The sequence below is a fragment of the Podarcis filfolensis genome, assembly GCF_964270895.1.
Source record: "Podarcis filfolensis genome assembly, chromosome: 7".
NCBI classification, from domain to species: domain Eukaryota; kingdom Metazoa; phylum Chordata; class Lepidosauria; order Squamata; family Lacertidae; genus Podarcis; species Podarcis filfolensis.
The window spans coordinates 68,455,599-68,469,475 of record NC_139603.1 but is presented as its reverse complement, the minus strand read 5'-3'; the positions used below and the strand labels follow the sequence as shown (position 1 = coordinate 68,469,475).

The following is a 13,877-nucleotide window of genomic DNA, read 5'->3' as shown; positions in this document are numbered from 1 at the left end:
AGCTTGCAGAAGTGGGATCCTTTTCATACAAGTGGACATGGGAGCTTTAACAATAAGCCCTGAGAGCTACATAGGCATCAGAAGTACATCTAAAAAGCTTAGGTCTAATGAAAGGAGAGCTGTTGCTGATCAAATGAACTGCACCGAGAGTTCAATATGAAGTAATGTGGAATTTCCCCATAGTATTTCACCGGCAACCACAACTGTACTGCCTGAGGGATCTTTTTGCTAGTTTCTTGGTTTGAAACCAAAACTTCAGTGTGTGCTTTCAGTGCCCAGATTGGAATGCTGCTGATTGTAAAAGTGTGGGGGAAGACTGGCAATAGTATAACTTCTACCACAATCCACCTTTATTTCTACTTGGACACAGAATTTGCTAATGTAAAACATTTTTGTAGGCACTGGTGTGTCACATCAGTGCAGTTTAAGTCACTGAGAGTTGCACAAAGGTCAGAGGGTGCTTGTGGAGGGGACTGTGGAATTGTAGGACTAAATGTGCTAATCATACATAGCCACAGAACCTTATTAAAGTTCTCTTAGTCTCTCTATAAAATAAAAACTGTTGTTTTTAAAAAGTGCAAGTAGAAGGACTGGTATTTGAGTTCTTACTTTTACCCACTATAAAGTATTTAGTGTTCATGATAAGCAGATTCTGACTAAACAGATTAACTGTCTTAATTAACATGTTAAGAAAGATGGAATAGTGAATGAGAACACTTCATTCAGTCACAATTTCAGTGAATTTGTCCAAATTAACAGGCTTAGTTTAGAAGTCCAGCTTTAGTCTTATGAATTTGAAATTAATTAAAATGAATGATCATAGGCACTGGCATTTGAAGGGGAAGGGCTATAGCTCAGTAGTAGAGCACCTGATTTGATATAGAAGGCCCCAGGTTCAATTCCTGCATCTCCAGGTAGGGTTAGGGGAGACCTCTGCCTAAAATGCAGAAGAGCTGCAGCCAGTCAGTGTGGATAAAAGAGCTAGATATACCAAAGTTTGACATAATAAAAGGCAGCTCAGTATTGTCTACACCCTGAGGTTTTAGGCAGCAGTTTTAATAGCTCTGCCTGGAGATGCTAGTGATTGAACCTGGGGCCTGCTGCATGCAAATAAGATGCTCGACCACTGAGCTATAACTTTTCTCTTTTAAATACTAGGTTGAAAACAGAGAGAGGTCTATGATCACTGGTCATCAGTTCAAATTCATAAAAGTAAAGTTAGAATTCTGAACTAAGCCTGTTAAGATAGATTTACTTAAACAGTGAAAGAACAAAGTGTTCTCATTAGCTATTCACTGTACTCCTCAAATTATTTTTTGCATCACTATTGTCTGCTTGCATTTCTTTTGTCAAAGTTCATTTGGAGGGGGCTTCCATTTTCTGAAGAAAGTCGTCTTGCCTCTTAAAAGCTTCCTTGACTCTGCTCATTAATTATGGTGACATCCCTTTGGCCTTGATGGTGCCTTTCCTTGTTTGCGGTACCACATACCGTACATTCTAGCTACTTGTAGCTTGAATAACCCTAGGTGCTCTGGAAAGATGTGATGGTCTTCACTTTTCCTTTCAACTTCCTTTTTACAAAGCCTCTTTTTTAAAGAAGTTTCCTCTTTTGAAGTCAGGTGTGACTTTTGGATTTTTTTGGCAATTGTCCACTTACATATATATAGAATTTGAAAGCATTGTGTAGTTGCTGTGGCCAGTTGGTTTGACAACACATTGCATCAAGTCTTGAGCACTACGTAAAAGTCCAGGCTTGTTGCCCCTCTGGTTCATTCGATGACCAACTATTTTAGGTACAGTCATTTTTGACAATGGAGTGTGTCTCCAGGGGTAAAGTCAAACTTCTGGACAATCACCGCACCTGCTACGGCTGCAGAGAATGGTAACTTAAAACTGCTGCCTCACACGTTGTTTTTGCTGCACTAGTGACCTCTACAGGGCCCCCTCTCAGCATTGTGGATGTGTCGCATGCTGACAGCTTCTGGGAGCCACAAAGGTACTACTCTTCTGCTGACACCCCATACACCCCACATTACACCTATACACAGACATTTAGGGATCTAGAGATTCTACCTCTTTGTCATAAGTGGAACATGCATGTATCCAGTCTTTAGAAGGGTAATTGAAGTTTCCTGTTACTACAGCAAGGTCGTCTTTTAGGGACATTCTTGATTTATTAGCCACCTGAAGATCATTGTGGGCATTTTGGTCAGGGTTATCATAGTACGTCCCCAGTATTGAATCACACTTTCGGCCTTGGTATTGCTACCCATATTGGTTCTGTGAAGGTGGCCACCCTTTTTGGGGATATCTAGCTTGGTCTCCTTGATGCATAAAATTACACCATCTCCAGTCCACCCTTCCCTTCCTTCCTATGGAATTTTCATCTACTGCTTAAGACATTTTTTGTGTATTGTTAGAGGGGATTCCTTCTACTGTTCATGCCTTAATGCTGTTTTCTCCTTTTGTTTGTATTTCAGCTCTTAAGTTCCACTTTCACTTAGTTGGCAAAAGAGATAATGGACTAATTCAACAGATGACAGCATTACAAGATTGAGCATGATCTTTAAGGTTCCCCGGCTTAATATGTACATCTGACTGGCACATGGAGGTTGATTTCCTCCAAGAAGGTAATGACTCTTGAGTTGCATTGTATATATCACTCCATTTTCCCATAAAATAATAAATTTTATTTTCTGTATTGAAAACACATAAACTGTGTTAAATAAATGCCAAGCTTTGCAGCTATATCTTGACATGTATCATTCTTTTGAGATACGATTCCTATTTAAGATATGATTCCTAAGCTACCTGCATTTTGTTCTTTTTCTAGCTGTTCTGCTTTCTTTCACTTTTAACTTCTCAAGACCAAAAACCTCTTATGTCTTTATAGCTCAGTTTTTGCACAGCATTAATGCAATAAACATAATTCCTTAAATTGCAGGTTGCAAGATAAATATGTAAGCTGCTACCTTTTCAAGACTTTTGCTAAATCTGTCATTGGGCAATCTGACCTGGCATAGAATTATTTTATGACCTACAAATGGAACATTCTTAACATGAAGCAAAACCATGTGGCATATATCACCAAAAGGAAATATTGTATGGATATAGAAGTCTCTCCCATCCAGTATTCTGTGTCCTTACTTATGGCAGTGTCAGATTCTGCTGTAGAAGGCGGAAAGTCCTGTGCACATAGGTGAAAGAAAACAGAACAGAACTCACTCTTACCTTTGTGTAGCCACAACCCTGGAAATGTAAGATGCTTGCAAATCAGACTAATTTTTAATTAAAATATTTAAATACACAATTCTGTCTTGTAAGTAACTTAGTAGGGGCTTTAATAACACCTTTTCATATGGTGGGTTTATTTGCTTCCTTGTGTTTGTATAACTTCCTTCCCTGGAGAAAAGATACTCTCTTGAAGAGATCCTCAGCAAAAAGACTGGATGACTTCCTTTAGGAATTGGGAAATGGCAGCAGAGCCTAGGACTTGCCGATCAGAAGGTCGGCAGTTCGAATCCCTGCGACAGGGTGAGCTCCCGTTACTCAGTCCCTGCTCCTGCCAACCTAGCAGTTCGAAAGCACGTTAAAGTGCAAGTAGATAAATAGGTACCACTCTGGCGGGAAGATAAACGGCGTTTCCGTGTGCTGCTCTGGTACGCCGGCTCCCTCGGCCAATAAAGTGAGATGAGCGCCGCAACCCCAGAGTCAGCCATGACTGGACCTAATGGCTAGGGGTCCCTTTACCTTTACCTGTTAATCATATTTAACTTTCGTGTACATTTCCATAGGAAAAATTTCTAGATAGCAGCTTATTTTATCTACATAGCATAGAGCTATTCTACCAAACTCTTCCTACCTTTTTGGCAGGTATAACACAACGTAAGCCTGCCTTTTTAAAAACTGTCATTATTATGGCCACCTTGCTCCTGTTCCATCCCTTCAATAATTGTACATTTAAAGGATGTGCCCTGGAGGCTGCTTTGGAGAGAAAAGGGGTTGTTTTTCTGAAATAGACACTGCACAGTAAAAGCTACATGTCACAGTAGAAATGTGATGGCAATATTTTGAGTTGAATGCATCCAGGTTAAGGTAAAGGTAAAGGTACCCCTGCCCATATGGGCCAGTCGTGTCCGACTCTAGGGTTGTGCGCCCATCTCACTTAAGAGGCCGGGGGCCAGCGCTGTCCGCAGACACTTCGGGGTCACGTGGACAGTGTGACGAAGCTGCTCTGGCGAGCCAGCACCAGCGCAGCACACGGAAACGCCGTTTACCTTCCCACTATAAAGCGGTCCCTATTTATCTACTTGCACCCGGGGGTGCTTTCGAACTGCTAGGTTGGCAGGCGCTGGGATCGAGCAACGGGAACTCACCCTGCCGCGGGGATTCGAACTGCCGACCTGACGATCGGCAAGTCCTAGGTGCTGAGGTTTTACCCACAGCGCCACCCGCGTCCCCGCATTAGATGATATAAATTCCTACCTCCATTTTATCACAACAATAGAAGTACAGTAACGTCATTTATTTTACACTAGAAAAAACTGAAGCATTCAGATATTTAAAAATTACTCTAGCCTAACGTATTGGACAACCAACAGACAAAATTGTCTAGAATTTTAAGAAATAAACTTATTTTGGATCAAGTTCACCTTTTTGTTTCAAGAACAAAGCAGTGTTAGAAACAGATACGAAAGCTAGGGGCTAAATGGCACCTTAAACCTAAGTTATGGGTGCAACAATGGAATGTCTAGGCACACTTTTTTAATAACAAGAATACGAAGCTGAAAATAAATAAACTGCAGCTTAAATATTATGTTCATTTTTCACATGGTCTGGACTCTGGTCCTTCCCCTGCCCCGCCCCCCCTGATATTCTTTAGAGGGTCTCCAGTCTTCAGAGAGTAGCTGGAAGTGGGGAGGCAGAAAAAGGTCCTCCTTTCCTTCCACTCTGCAGTTTTAATCTATGCTTTTTAGCATATCAGTAATTATCTTAGCTTATTAAAAAATTGTTTCTTCCATCCAGTTATATTATTCAGTTTTGCTTTAACAATTATCACTACTCTCGCAGTAAAAATGGCTTTGTATTTCATTGTTCATGCTCTGAGAGTCACTGCACTTTAAGTGAAATATTTTGCCTTTCCCTAACCCCGTAAGGATGCTTCATTTGTTTATTTTTATTATGCTTGTATTTACATATGAAATACTATTATTGAGGGAAGTCTCTGGAATGGTGTTTTTCTCTTTTTATAGACACTGAAGGCTGTAATCCTATACACTTACCTGAGAGTAACTCGGTGGGACTTAAATTTCGAGTAGACATGTATAGGGTTGTCATGCAAACTTGCTTGACTAATTGGTATCCATAAGGACTCATTGGCAAGTCCTTAATGTCATAGAGGTTATTTTTTCCAGATGTTGTACAAAGACTTTGGCGTTCATGTGGAAGTTCCCTAATGACCCTGTAATGAATTGTAAAATTACATGTATGCTTCTAATGGCCATGTGTGTAGTACTGTTTCTGTACCATCTTATCTTGGAATATAATGTGCTTATGTGGGGGCAGGGGGATCATTTGGGGAAGGAAGAAGCAACTTTGGGAGGAAGCTCTACATAAATGAAATGTTGCATGGAGGACACTGCACATTCTGGAAATAGGCTGGATTGGTTTTTAAATCAAGTTTTCCATTTTGAAATTTAACATTTCCTGAACAAACATCTTGGTTAGCTTGTGTTCTTGATATGGCATTTTATTTAATTTTTGGAGCCTCTAGAGAACATGTTGGGCAGTCAAACAAATATAGCAAGTTAATAAATATGGTTGCTATAGCAATTAAAATATATAGAGCTTTTATACAAGCTAGGAACATAACCCGAACCTTCAGTCATGTAGTTTGCACACACTGCAGAATTATATTTGCTTAGAGGCAGGCAGATTTTTGGTTTGGCTGTCTTTGTGCAGGAATATTAGGCAAGATTATTTGGTTAAAGATTGGGCCCAGAACTTTTTCATAAGCCATATCAGTTACTGTACAAACTGTCATTACTTCATGAGTTGGGAAGTAAATGTTCATTCTTTCTGGTTAGTAGAATCAAACAACAAATTGCAGAGATCAGCTAGTTGAAGGACCTAAAATAAGAATACAGTTGTTCATTGGATTATTCTAGAAATATATGGATGCTATCTCCTGGATCCCAGCACCTGTTACTATTTGCTAGTCAGTGGGTCCTATATGAAGCCCACAGTAATACCATACAAAAATTTGGTTCATTTATGCATGTGCTAGTGTGGTTCTGTCAATTGTTGATTTAAATATTTACCCATGATGCCGTATGTTCAAAGGTTTTGGAAATGGGAGTTCCAAACTTGAATCTCCAAGGGCTTACTGAGTCTAAATATTAAGCAAATTTTAGATTTTCATCAATATCTCTTTTCACTTGAGGTTTTTAACACATTTAGTATCAGTGTGTTTATATTATCAAAACCCAGAAAGTCCCCTAAAGCCGCTAGGAAAATCATGAATAAAATATTTAACTGTAGGAAGCATATATCCTTACAATAATTGATACTGTGTTGCTGTTGCCCTGCAAAAAAGTTGCAAGAAGTTTTTTAGGGCACTTTAGTTCGAAAAATTTCAAATGCCTTGAATAGACTGGGATCTGACTTGGCATAGTTGGATTATTTAGACATTTAGTTTTACTATCCCATCCCATTTCCAGAAATGGGCTGGAGATATGGGTATGCAGGCATGCACAAGGATAGGCAGGCTGTGATTCCTAGGAACCTAAAATATTAAACTGCACGTTTGAAACCGCAACTTTACAGTTATTGTATTAGTTCATTATGTTAAAACAATTTTATGGAAAAAATGTACTTTTAGAAATGGAACATTTTTTTAAACGGAAAAATGTAGTAGTAGAAAACTTCCTGCGGACCATATTACTACATGTTGGTCATAGGTGCCAAGGCATTTTGGGCATCAGAATTGCATGTGTCTGCTGCTTTGCTCTGATCCCCCAATAGGCCATTTATCCCTTCTGAAGGGTTTGAGCCTTTAGCCATTAATTTATCAGCTGCTTGATAACAAAGTTTCTCTTGGGTGTTGTACATATTTGAAACATTCAGGTCAAAATTTAAAACCAGTCAATGGCAATACAAATACACCATAAAACACAACTTCAGCAGCAATCATAACATAGAGAGCCATAAGAATAATATTTCTAGAACAGGAGTAGGGAACCTCAGGCCCAGGAGAATACCCTCAAGTGGTTCCCTCTCAAGATGGACGATAGCGAAGGGCATAAGTTGTGTGTAGAAACTAGCCTACTGTAAAGAGGTAAAAATTACACTTGTTGTCCATCCACATTCACCTCTGGCCCCATCCACCAGTGGTATGTAGGCACTGGAAAGTTGCCTAGAACAGTGCTGCCCTTAAGCTGAAAAAGGTTCCCCACCCCTATCAAGGAGCATCTGTGTTATCTAGGAGGTTACCTTCTATGCAGGTTGTGTAGCTACTTTGGGGGCTTTTGATGAACTGGAAGTCTTTGGAATAAATAAATGAATGATGTTTTGTATCATTTGGCCTAGTATTCTTAGGAAATCTATGTATTTATAGCTTCCTTGGCTCTGTCTCCTGCCATGTTGCCAACATCCATGGAGCTGATGCACCCATTGACTGCCTTAATGGTAGTCACTTTATAATGTCAATAGTGCATTGTAATTACTAGTGTTATAAATGTGAGGATTTAAGTAGGTACTAAAATAGTGTTCAAAGTTCACCGATCACACATAACCCAATATACACTTCTTAAAAGATTAAAGGAATTTGTATGAGCTGGTGGATGACATTCCCTTCCTATTCCTTAGGACTTTCCAAAGTGGCACCAATTGTTTCCAGATAAACTGGAATCCACTTATCTAAAAAGATTTAACTTCAGAGCAAAAATATAAAAAAGGAAATGTATCTCTTCCAGTAATAGAAATTGAATTGTAGCAAACTTTTATTCACTTTGGGCAAACTAGTATTGGCTACTTCTTCCTTATCTTTTCCATATTAGCAACTAGATATTTTTAGTTGTTAGCTTAGCAGCATATATTTGACTCTAGAAGTAATTCTGTTCTACTGACTTGCTTATATTCTTTCTCATGTTCAACACTTGAAGATGAAATTTATAGCACTTCCCATAATAAAATCATTTCTTTTCATGGCTGAATCACATGCTTTCCAATGCATGTGTTTTTAACTTTAACAGTTGTTTTTGTAGTCTGAACCATTTCCTGTTATTCAGCTATTACGCTGCCAAAAGCAGAAACCAGCTATTTTTCAGCCATTTTTAAATATATTACAAGTAGTTATAAAGGTCTGTTGATTGTGGGGAAAATTTCTGTCCCTTTTTTGTTTTCCAATTTTCAAATTCTAAAAGCACTGGAGCTATGAACCTACCACTCTGAAAATGGTGAGATGAGTGCAAGTAAGGAGGCCTGATCTTTGTTCATCCTCAAGTATTCATTTAACTCCTGGGCTATGAGTCTCCTTTATTGGTTCTGCAGCAGTGTGTCTCAAATTTTAGATGCTTTCTTCTAGAAGCTATTCATACGTGAATAGTTGCATAGTTTTGTGTACATAGTCACAGTTAACAACAGGCTATCTCTGGATTCAGGCATTAGTCCTGTACAACATTAGAAGAGAACAGGATATTACTCACCTGCTTCAAAAGTCATACACCAGAAAATATATAAGAACAAAGTAGCAGTTTAAAATATCTTGGTAGATAATTATCTCTTCGTATTGTGATCCCATTTCATGTTTCAGACGGTCCTTTTTCTCAGAGAGCCTTAGCACAATTGTTTGGCTTTAGTAATAAATAAATACTTACAAAGCATCTTATAATGTTTTCTGGTAGATTATTTCTATTTTAATCTAATACTGTTTTCTGATAGTGTTAACAGATTTGTTTTGTGCTCTGGAGATTTAAACGGATTATGGATGGTCAAAAGACCACTGCCACATCTCCCAGACATCTATTTACCTTGGCCCTTGACACCCTCTCTCTGAATTGTAATTCGTTATTTTAAAATATTGTATCTTTAAATTATTGCAACCAACCGTAGAACCTCATGTTGAAGGGCGAGTAAGAAATCTAACAATTTGCATCAAACTTTAAAGAAGACTATTAAATAAGGCACATTAAATATAATTTCATATCATGTCAGCTGTAATGTTCAAATACAAATGGCAGAAATGGTTGACCAGTTTCTATATCTTGTACTACATAAGCAGATAGCCAGCAATGGGACACAACTACCCATGACTATTTAATTGGATACTTTTAAAAATTATTGGACTTAGTTAGTCTATGGAGAGGTAACTTTTTTCCGTCTCATGGCCACATTCAAGATTGGTCAGTCCTCTGTGAACAGCATGCCAGCAGTTATAATGGCCAAAGTGGCCATCAAACATATTGTGTGTGCATACTGCACACAAACGTACACACACAGTGCACATATCTTATACACACAAACTCATGCTGGGACAAGCCATGCTCATTCTCCTCATAGCACTGGGTTGAGAACAGAGGTTTAAAGCTGGATTTGGAGGTTTAAGCCCCTCCTTTCAGCCCAGCCCTGCTATGGAGTAAGTTCCTCATCACAGCACTAAGCTAGCTAGGAGAGGTTTATGTCTTCACAGGCCCCAGAACTGTAATGGGCAGAATACTTTCCCTCCTTCCCTGCTGTGTGAGATTTCCTCCACCAGGCATTCCTGGGAGTGCCTTTGCACCCACTGTTAACTCGCCTAGGATGAGGAAACAATCTCAGTTAACTTGTGTGGCACGGGTGGGTGAAAAATCCCCCTGGCCTAGTGCCCTAATGCTGAGTAAAATGAGGGTTTGTGCACCATTTAAAATGGCTTTGTGTGCCTGACCTGGGCTGTGGCTGTTACCCCTGATTTAGTTGAATTGCTGAAGAGGTTTCCTGTTTAGTCCTTTAAAACAAGCCTGAATCAGCGACTCAGGAATATATATTTTTAAATCAACAGTCAAGCTAACTCTTCTAGAAATTACACATATATGCACTTTGTTAGCTACCCTAATTAATGGAAAGCTGAGATGGAAATGTTTAAAATGGTTTCTAATTATACAAAACAATTTCCCCTGGAAAGTTCTTTTTCTGTTTTTCAGCATAAGGTAAAGGTAAAGGGATCCCTGACCATTAGGTCCAGTCGTGGTAAACGGCGTTTCCGTGCGCTGCCCTGGTTCGCCAGAAGCACCTTAGTCATGCTGGCCGCATGACCTGGAAGCTGTACGCCGGCTCCCTTGGCCAATAAAGCGAGATGAGCGCCGCAACCCCAGAGTCGGTCACGACTGGACCTAATGGTCAGGGGTCCCTTTACCTTTACCTTTAAGTGGTTTAAAGCTTTCAATGAAGATGTATGATAACCAGTTTTTACCTATAGTGTTGTAGGTTCTTATATATAATTCCCCAGGAAAATAGGAAATCCAAAACAGGACATGCTGCAATTGTGGAAAAACCAGTTCTTCACACACAACTTCATTTAGATGCTTTCTCCTCTTCTTTGCTTTTTTTTTTTAACGACAAAAGCCTTGTTAAAGTTTTATTTATGATTTATCCACTGAAAAAGGACACTTTATCCCTTTCTTTTTATGAGACTGCATTTAATTTTATTGTTTTAAAAATATGTATGCTTGCTAGCTATTTTCCCTCTCTATTGAGATAGTTATATGAAATGCAAGCAGTTCGAAGACAAGATTGCTAATATGGCCTACATTTTACCCGTTTACTGGAAGTAATTTCTCAATAACGCATATTTTCTTGGTAAGACTTGCTGTATCTTTCAAACATGAACAATTGGCAGGTTCTTCCAAAACCTTAAAAGCTGTTAGGCACTTGCATCTTTTTGGAAATGTGACTAGGGTTAAGAGGACTGACTCTTCTGTTGACTCAACGTCTTTCACTTTGAAATGCAGTAAATATGATCTTTGCACCAAGCATGACTCCAAGGACAGCATGGGTACAGACCCATCAAGGGAGACTATGCAAGGGCAGGAGAGTAACAATGTGCTTATCACAATGCAGAGTGATAGTTGCCGAGCAAATGGTAGTTATCCCGGGGAATCACCAACACCAGCATTATGTGTTTGACAAACAAAATTAATTGTAACTGTAGAAGACTACATTAACTGTGTGTGAGAGAGACTATATTATTACAAAGTGAATGGAAGAAATTGTAGGCTCCTGAGAGTTGGGCAATTCACTGGCTCTGTCTCCTGCAGGGTTAGCAAAAACAAACTTTCTTTACTCAAGCTGTATGTTGCTGCTTTATTCAGCTCACATTACTCAGCAGGTGAGACCCCCCAAAATAAATTAATTGTAGCTATTGATTGTGTGCTACCTACAGTAGTAATGACCAGAGGTGTATGCATTACTAGATAACAGTGGCAGTGTTCACATCAATCAGTGTTTGGTCATACATGGAATCCTAATGAAAGTGCTTGACAACGTTTGAAATTCTGTGTTCATTCTTTAATACATCATAAGTTCACACACACATTGTTTTTTGTATTCTCTGAGTTTATGGCCTCTCAGTTAAAACCTGTAAAAATACTGTTCAGGGTAAAGATTAAATTCAGCAAACATAGTATAGAAAATATAAGCTAAGGGTCTGGTGATTTCAGTATTGACTTCCAAATATGTAGTAACTTTTATGGTGACCTCCTGAAGATTGTTCAAAATTTTCCATGTTGAAAACCTGTTTTCATTCAGCCATTTTCTAGTGCTGCTTAGTTTACATTTTAAAAATTTTCAACAAATCAGCTAGAATGTGATATCTACTATTTAGCTCAGTTAAATATCAACAAGGCGTTCTTCTATCTTTCCCCATCCTTGGGTTTAAAATGTATATTTCACAGACCTGTAGAGTGCAAATTAGGTGGGGCTGTTTTGTCAGTTTCTCTTCCCCTTTCTGTGCTAATTTTCTTTTCTGTATGAAGTTGGATAATGCCTTTTGTTTCCTGTACTCTTGTATTCCCTGATGCTTAAATTGATTTGTAGTCCTAGTTTCCTGCCTGGAATATGCTGAAACTAGGAAGGTTAAAAGTTTCAGTTAAGTTCCACCCCCCCCCCCAAATCCTACATTCCTTTGAGGCTCTGTAGCAGTTTGTCTGCAATTTGGAAGTCTTAATCCACTCTGGAGGGGCTCCTTTGTATATAAATTTCATCCACTTCAGCCAAAAGGGGGGATTATGAGCATTTTATAGATTCCACATTATAGTGAATGGGAAAACACAGAACTTCATTTCATTCAGAGTGGCTCAGGAGCTGAACTACAGAACAAAGTGTGACTCAAAAAAAAATCAGACTACAAATGCAGAGATGATGATATATAGGGCAGATTTGAAGCCCTTGCACACACCCTAATATCTACTGCTGCCCCTGCCTTTTCCGGGCCTTTTGACCCTCTGTAAACACTATATTTGTCCCCCGCCCCATCTGTACCCAGGTGCCCACATGTCTATTTTAAGAGATCATTTCATGCATCAGCCAAAGTGGACTCCAGATTGTAAAAGCTTTTGTTACACTACTAAAATTTGCTACTCTTTATGGTGCCCTGACTCTTAATGTTTTTATTGTTCATGCCAGTGTTGTTATAGTTGGGCAGCATTTAAAAGCTTCTAGGTTTCGGAACTGTGGCCTATTTCTGCAGGATATATGATGGCGGGGGGGGAGGGAGATTCATATTTCACATCATTGAAATAGGTGCAAATTAAATTTTAATATGTGCTAGTTCATACTATATTGTATGAAGTAATAAATAAAAGTGAACCTATTGGAATTGCTAACAACAACAACAACAACGGCTAGTTGATGATGCATAAATAGTGGAACTTTCCCTGCTAAGTGCCTTGAAGGATTGTTAATCACAGTTCATGTAAATCATGTTTCATATTTGCATGCATTGTAAAACATTTATTTCATTTTTGCTGAAGCATTAAAAGTGAAAACAAATGCTGTATCTGTAGTAATGCTAATGCCAACAATAACTTTGATACATACATTTACTTTACTAATTTTGTACATCATTTACCGTACATTTCCAGCTAAATTAAATAGCCACATTTATTCATTTCAGCTCAATTATTAGATATGGGGGTGGACAGTTAGATGGAATAACTTGGGAAAGGAAATATCAATACTTAAAGAGGGGCTTATTTTTTAAAAAAAATGTTCTAGGCCTATGCCCTATTAAAGTAATTTACAACACTCCTGTTCAACTGCTTTTACAGAAAGAAAAAATGAATGTCAGACTTTAAATGTACAGCCAGCTAATTAAAAGTTTTAAATATATGCTTCTGCTTTAAGTAAAGTATGTTTCTGTATCAGCTGGGAATGAGCTCTCTGAGAGGAAGTGTGAAGTTGCCGAATAATTAGTGATGACTGGCAAATGAACTTGTCTAACAGCAACTTCTCAGCTCCTTTGTAGCTGTTTCCTAAGGAATATATAGCACATTGGTGAACCATAGAATAATTTGAGAGAGAGAATTTGGGCCAAGTCCCAATTTAGATTTCTCTGGGCCTTTCCCACTGCAGCACTTTTATTTGGAAAATGCCACTACCAGACCATTTGTTAGTGACAACTGATCTCTTAATAAGAAACTCAATTTTCTTCAGATTTTAAACATTACTTTCCAATGATTTAACAGAATTTTAAAATTTTAATATGTATGACAACGCACCATGTGGGTTTGAGTACAGTCTTTCTGGTATTACCAGCCCACTTCAACTGCTTGAATAATTTCTTTCCATTACCATGTATTCCTCAAATATACAAAGGTAACTTGGGTTGTTGCTATGGCAGCTGT

The 13,877-nt window shown here is 38.6% G+C and overlaps 1 protein-coding gene across 16 annotated transcripts in view; it reads left to right on the top strand.

Moving 5' to 3' along the window:
• Window positions 1-13,877, top strand: part of RNF19A (ring finger protein 19A, RBR E3 ubiquitin protein ligase) — a 57,501-nt gene that overhangs the window by 4,070 nt on the left and 39,554 nt on the right. For all 16 annotated transcript variants that reach the window (XR_014550517.1, XR_014550518.1, XR_014550519.1 and 13 more), the window contains one exon: window positions 2,481-2,630. The gene's annotated coding sequence lies outside the window, so the exon portion shown is untranslated. The remainder of the gene's footprint in view (window positions 1-2,480; window positions 2,631-13,877) is intronic.